Here is a 7360-nt window from a genome sequence, read left to right on the forward strand (position 1 = left end):
TTCATTACGACTAAACCCCCACTCCAAAAATACTACAAGGAATCCTAAAGCCAGAACCACAGAGGGATGAATAACAACGAAGGAAGACCAACAAAAAAAAAAGTTATTAAAAGAATAAATCAAAAAATCAAAGGAAGACAAACACAATGGCAAATACAGATGCTAACATATCAATATTAACTCAAATGAATGGACTAAACTCTTCAATAAAAAGACACAGAGTTGCAGCCTGGATTAAGAAAGAAAATCCAACCTTTTGCTGTCTCCAGGAAACACATTTAGCTACAAAAAATAAAAATAGGCTCAAAGTTAAAGGATGGAAAACAATCCTACAAGCGAATGGACCAAAAAAGAAAGCAGAACAGCTATACTTATATCAGATAAAACAGACTTCAAACTCAAAAAAAAAAAAGAGACCCAATGGTCACTACATATGATCAAGGGGACAATATTCAAGAGAAATAACACTCATTAACATATACGCACCAAACGAAGGAGCACCAAAATAATCAGACAACTGTTGTCCTCCCTGAAAACAGACATCAGAGAAAACACAACATAGTGGGAGACTTCAACAACACCACTATCAACAATGGATAGATCAACAAGACAAAAAATAAGTAAAGAAACTAAAGCTCTAAATAAGGACCTAGAGCATTTGGGCTTAACAGACATCTATAGAAACTAAAACCCAAAAAAATGGAGTACACATTTTTCTCAAGCGCACACAGATCATTCTCCAGGATGATCACATACTGGGGCACAAGACAAACATCAACAGATACACCAAGATTGAAATCATACCAACCATCTTTTCTGACCATGAAGGCATCAAACTAGAAATAAACCATAAAAAGAAGGCAAGGAACTATCCTACCTCATGGAGATTGAAAACCACACTACTGGAAGACCACTGGACTAAAGTGGAGATCAAAGAAGAAATTAAAAAATTCTTTGAATTGAAGGACAAGGAGGACACCAATATCCTAAATGTATGGGATGCAGCAAAAGCAGTAATAAGAGGAAAATATATAGCAATAGAAGCTCACATCAAAAAACAAGAAAGAACTCAAAGAAACAACCTAATTTCGAAGCTCAAAGATCTAGAAAAAGAACAACAATAAAACCCCAAAACCAGTAAGAAAAAAACAATAAAAACCAAAGCAGAAATAAATGAATTGAAACTAAAAAACAATCCAAAAGATCAATGAAACCAAGAGCTGGTCTTTGAAAAATCAATAAAATAGACAAACACCTAGCCAGGCTCACAAAGGAAAAGGGAGAAAGCACAAATAAACAGGATCATAAATGAAAGAGGAGAAATCACATAGGACACAGCAGAAATCAAAAGAAAAATCAGTAACTACTATGAACAGTTATGTGGAAACAAGTTCAACAATCTAGAGGAGATGGACAAATTCCTACAACTCTACAATCACCCAAAGCTAGATAAAGAAGAAATAGAACACCTAAACAGACCAATTACAAGCAGCGAAATTGAAATGGTAATCAAAAACCTCCCCAAAAAACAAAAGCCCAGGACCTGATGGATTTACAAATAAATTCTACCAAATATTCAGAGACGAATTAGTGCCTATCCTTCACAAACTCTTCCAAAAAATTGAGAAGGAAGGGACAATACCAAACACATTCTATGAAGCCAACATTACAATAATACCAAAACCGAACAAGGACAACGCAAAAAAGGAAAACTACAGGCCAATCTCCCTAATGAACAATGATGCAAAAATCCTCAATAAAATTTTAGCTATCAGAATCCAACAATGTATCCATAAGATAATTCACCACGACCAAGTAGGATTCATTCCAGGGACACAAGGATGGTTCAACATCCAAAAATCAATCAACGTTATCCAACACATCAACAAAAAGAAATATAAAAACCATATGATAATATCAATAGATGCTGAGAAAGCTTTCGACAAAGTGCAACACCCATTCATGATAAAAGCCCTTGAAATTCTTGGGATACAAGGAACATACCTCAACATCATAAAGGCTATCTATGACAAGCCAACAGCCAGTATCATTCTCAATGGTGAAAAGCTGAAAGCAATTCCATTAAGATCTGGAACAAGACAAGGATGTCCACTCTCACCACTGCTTTTCAATATAATACTGGAAGACCTAGCCAGAGCAATAAGACAAGAGAAAGACATACAAGGAATCCAAATAGGAAAAGAAGTCAAACTATCACTATTTGCAGATGATATGATAATATACATAGAGAACCCAAAAACTCCACAGAAAAACTAATTCAATTCATCAGTCAGTACAGTAAAGTGGCAGGATACAAAATCAACACGCAAAAGTCAGTAGCCTTCCTATACACAAACCATAAATCTGAAGAAGAAGAATTAAAAAAAACCATCCCTTTTATTATCGAAACAAAAAAAATCAAATATTTGGGAATAAATCTAACAAAAGAGGTAAAGGACCTATACAAAAAAAAACTATGAAACACTGTTAAAAGAAATAGAAGAAGACAAAAAGAAATGGAAAGACATCCCCTGTTCATGGATTGGAACAATAAACATTATGAACATGGCCATCCTACCAAAAGCAATATACAGATTCAATGCTATTCCAATCAAAATTTCAATGTCATTCTTCAAAGAAATAGAACAATTATTGATGAAATTCATATGGAATCACAAAAAACCCCGAATAGCCAAAGCTCTCCTGAAAAAAAAAGGGAATGGAGGCATCACACTCCCAGACTTCAAACTATACTACAAAGCCATAATCATCAAAACTGCATGGTATTGGAACAAGAACAGACATACAGACCAATGGAATTGAATAGAAAATCCAGAAATAAACCACAGATTTACAGCCAACTAATCTTTGACAAAGGAGCAAAGAATACGCATTGGAGCAAAAAAAGTTTGTTCAATAAATGGTGCTGGGAAAACTGGGTCGCTACATGGAAAAGAATGAAGCTTGACCGCTACCTCACACCATACACAAAAATCAACTCAAAATGGATTAAAGAACTAGACATAAGACCTGAAACCATAAAATACATAGAAGGAAATAGGCAAAACACTACGGGATTTGCACATCAAAGACATCTTTACAGACACACCACCCAAAGCAGTGATAGTGAAGGCAAAGATAAACAGCTGGGACTACATCAAATTAAAGAGCTTCTGCACAGCAAAAGAGACAATAACAAAAACAAAGAGAAACCCCACCAACAGGGAGAACATTTTTGCACACAACACTAATGATAAAGGACTGATCACAAAAATCTGCAAAGAGCTGATGAGACTCAACAACAACAAAGAAAATAATCCAGTCAAAAAATGGGCAGAAGAGCTAAAAAGAAACTTCTCTGAAGAGGAAATGCAAATGGCCAACAGGCATATGAAAAAATGTTCAACATCCTTGTAATCAGGGATATGCAAATCAAAACTACCATGAGATACCATCTTACACCAGTGAGAATGGCACATATTAAAAAAAACTTGCAACAACAAATGTTGGCGAGGATGTGGAGAAAAAGGAACTCTTCTGCACTGTTGGTGGGAGTGCAAACTGGTCCAACCACTATGGAGAGCAGTGTGGAGATTTCTTGACCTATAAACATAGAGCTTCCATATGATCCAGCAATTCCACTCCTAGGTATTTACTCAAAGGACACAGAAACATCAATTCCAAAGAACACCTGCACCCCTATGTTATAGCAGCACTATTTACAATAGCTAAGCTTTGGAAACAGCCCAAATGCCCAAAAATAGATGACTGGATCAAGAAGATGTGGTACATATATACCATGGAATATTAGTCAGCATTCAAAAGAGATAAACACATGTAATTTGCAGCAACATGGATGGAGCTGGAAGGGATCATGCTCAGCGAAATAAGCCAGAAAGAAAAAGAAAAATACCAGATGGTCTCACTCATAGCAGGAATCTAGAAAACTTAAATAAGGGACCAGGAAAATGAATAAGAAAGTGAAAATCAAAATCAACAAAAAACTATGAACCAGAGACACTTTTTGGGGGCTGGGGGGCAGGAGGGGAGGGATTGGGGTCAGAATGGGGGGGGTTGCAATTGTATGGGGAATATAAAAATAAAATTTATTATTTAAAAAAAAATTCAGAAACGAATTAGTGCCTATCCTTCACAAACTCTTTCAAAAAATTGAGAAGGAAGGGATAATACCAAACATGTTCTATGAAGCCAACATTACACTAATACCAAAATTGAAAAAGGACAACACTAAAAGAGAAAACTACAGGCCAATCTCTCTAATGAATACTGATGCAAAAATCTTCAATAAAATTTTAGCTATCAGAATCCAACAATGTATCCATAAGAAAATTCACCATGACCAAGTAGGATTTATTCCAGGGACACAGGATGGTTCAACATCCGAAAATCATTCAATGTAATCCAACACATCAACAAAAAGAAATATAAAAACCATATGATAGCAACAGATGTTGAGAAAGCTTTCAACAAAGTACAGCACCCATTTATGATAAAGGTCCTTAAAATCCTCGGGATACAAGGAACATACCTCAACATCATAAAGGCCATATATGACAAGCCCATAGCCAATATCATTCTCAATGGTGAAAAACTGAAAGCATTTCCATTAAGATCTGGAACAAGACAAAGATGTCCACTCTCACCACTGCTTTTCAATATAATACTGGAAGTCCTAGCCAGAGAAATAAGACAAGAGAAAGACATACAAGGAATCCAAATAGGCAAGGAAGAACTCAAACTATCACTATTCACAGATGATAACAGAGAACCCCAAAAACTCCACAGAAAAACCAATTAAACTAATCAATCAGTTTAGTAAAGGGGCAGGATATAAAATCAACACACAAAAATCAGTAGCCTTCCTATACACAAACAATAAATTTGAAGAAGAAGAAATCGAGAAAACCATCCCTTTTATTATTGAAACAAAAAAAAATCAAATACTTGGGAATAAAACTAACAAAAGAGGTAAAGGACCTATACAAAGAAAACAATAAAACACTGTTAAAAGAAATAGAAGAAGACACAAAGAAATGGAAAGACATCCCCTGCTCATGGATTGGAAGAATTAACATTATCAAAATGGCCATCCTACCAAAAGCAATTTACAGATTCAATGCTATTCCAATCAAAATTTCAATGACATTCGACAAAGAAATAGAACAAATATTGATGAAATTCATATGGAGCCATCAAAATCCCCAAATATCCAAAGCTTTCCTGAAAAAAAAAGAAGGGAATGGAGGTTTCACACTCCCAGATTTCAAACTATACTACAAAGCCATAATCATCAAAACTGCATGGTATTGGAACAAGAACAGACATACGGACCAATGGAATTGAATAGAAAATCCAGAAATAAACCACAGATTTACAGTCAACTAATCTTTGACAAAGGAGCAAAGAATACGCATGGGAGCAAAGAAAGTTTGTTCAATAAATGGTGCTGGGAAAACTGGGTCACTACATGCAAAAGAATGAAGCTTGGGCCTCCCCGGTGGCGCAGCGGTTGAGCGCTGGGTTGCGAAGCTGCCCGCGGCCTCTGCGGCGCCGGTTCGATCCCCGGCTGCTCCCCGGCCACCGGAGGAGGATCCCACATGGTGCGCAGACCTCTCCTGCCACCCGCTGCTCCCCTCAGCAGTGTACTTCAGCCCTTCTGCCTGCTCTGCTCCCCGCTCTGGCTCTGGTGAATTCTCTCACCCTCCCGCGCTTCTGACTGTACCCAGTGCATGTATAAACAAAACAAACAAATATAATAAATAAATAAATAAAAACATGCCTCTATAAAAAAAAAAAAAAAAAGAATGAAGCTTGACCACTACCTCACACCATGCACAAAAACCAACTCAAAATGGATTAAAGAACTAGACATAAGACCTGAAACCATAAAATATATAGAAGGAAATATAAGCGAAACACTACATGACATGCACCTCAAAAACATATTTACAGACACATCACCCAAAGCAGTGGTAGTGAAGGCAACAATAAACAGCTGGGACTACATCAAATTAAAGAGCTTTTGTACAGCAAAAGAAACAATAACCAAAACAAAGAGAAACCCCACTGACTGGGAGAAAATTTTTGCACACAACACTAATGATGAAGGGCTGATCACAAAAATCTACAAATAGCTGATGAGACTCAACAAAAACAAAGTAAATAATCTGGTCAAAAAATGGGCAGAAAAGCTAAAAAGAAACTTCTCTAAAGAGGAAATGCAAATGGCCAACAGGCATATGAAAAAATGTTCAACATCACTTGTAATCAGGGACATGCAAATCAAAACTACAATGAGGGCCTCCCCGGTGCCGCAGCGGTTGAGCGCTGGGTTGCAAAGCTGCCCGCAGCCTCTGCGGCGCCGGTTCAATCCCCGGCTGCTCCCCGGCCACCTGAGGAGGGTCCCACATGGCGCGCAGACCTCTCCTGCCACCCGCTGCTCCCCTCAGCAGTGTACTTTGGTCCTTCTGCCTGCTCTGCTCCCCGCTCTGGCTCTGGTGAATTCTCTCACCCTCCCGCGCTTCTGACTGTACCCAGTGCATGTATAAACAAAACAAACAAACAAACAAACAAACAAATAAAACATGCCTCTATTAAAAAAAAATGCATGTCTATTAAAAAAAAAAACTACAATAAGATACCATCTTACACCAGTGAGAAGGCACATATTAAAAAAACTAGCAATAACAAAAGTTGGCGAGGATGTGAAGAAAAAGGAATTCTGCACTGCTGGTGGGACTGCAAATTGGTCCAACCACTATGGAAAGTTGTGTGGAGATTCCTCAACCTACTAAAGATGGAGCTTCCATATGATCCAGCAATTCCACTCCTAGGTATTTACCCAAAGGACACAGAAACATCAACTCCAAAGAGTACCTACACCCCTATGTTTATAGCAGCACTATTTATAATAGCTAAGCTATGGAAACAACCCAAATGCCCAAAAATAGATGACTGGATCAAGAAGACATGGTACATATACACGATGGAATATTACTCAGCAATCAAAAAAGATAAACTCATGCAATTTGCAGCAACATGGATGGAGTTGGAAGGGATTGCACTCAGCGAAATAAGCCAGAAAGAAAAAGAAAAATACTGGATGGTCTCACTCATAGCAGGAATTTAGAAAACCTAAATAAGGGACCAGGAAAAAGACTAATTATAATAAAGAAAAAAATCAAGATCAACAAGTAACTATAAACCAGAGACACACTACGGGGGCAGGGAGAGAAGAGGAGGGATTAGGGCCAAAATAAGGGGGGTGGGAATTGTGCAGGGAATATAACCAAAATGAAAATGCATACATTGTGCAAAAATGAAAAACGATATAAGAATT

This window comes from Talpa occidentalis, unplaced genomic scaffold (assembly GCF_014898055.3).
Source record: "Talpa occidentalis isolate TD23 unplaced genomic scaffold, MPIMG_talOcc4v2.1 talOcc4.5, whole genome shotgun sequence".
Classification (NCBI taxonomy): Eukaryota; Metazoa; Chordata; class Mammalia; order Eulipotyphla; family Talpidae; genus Talpa; species Talpa occidentalis.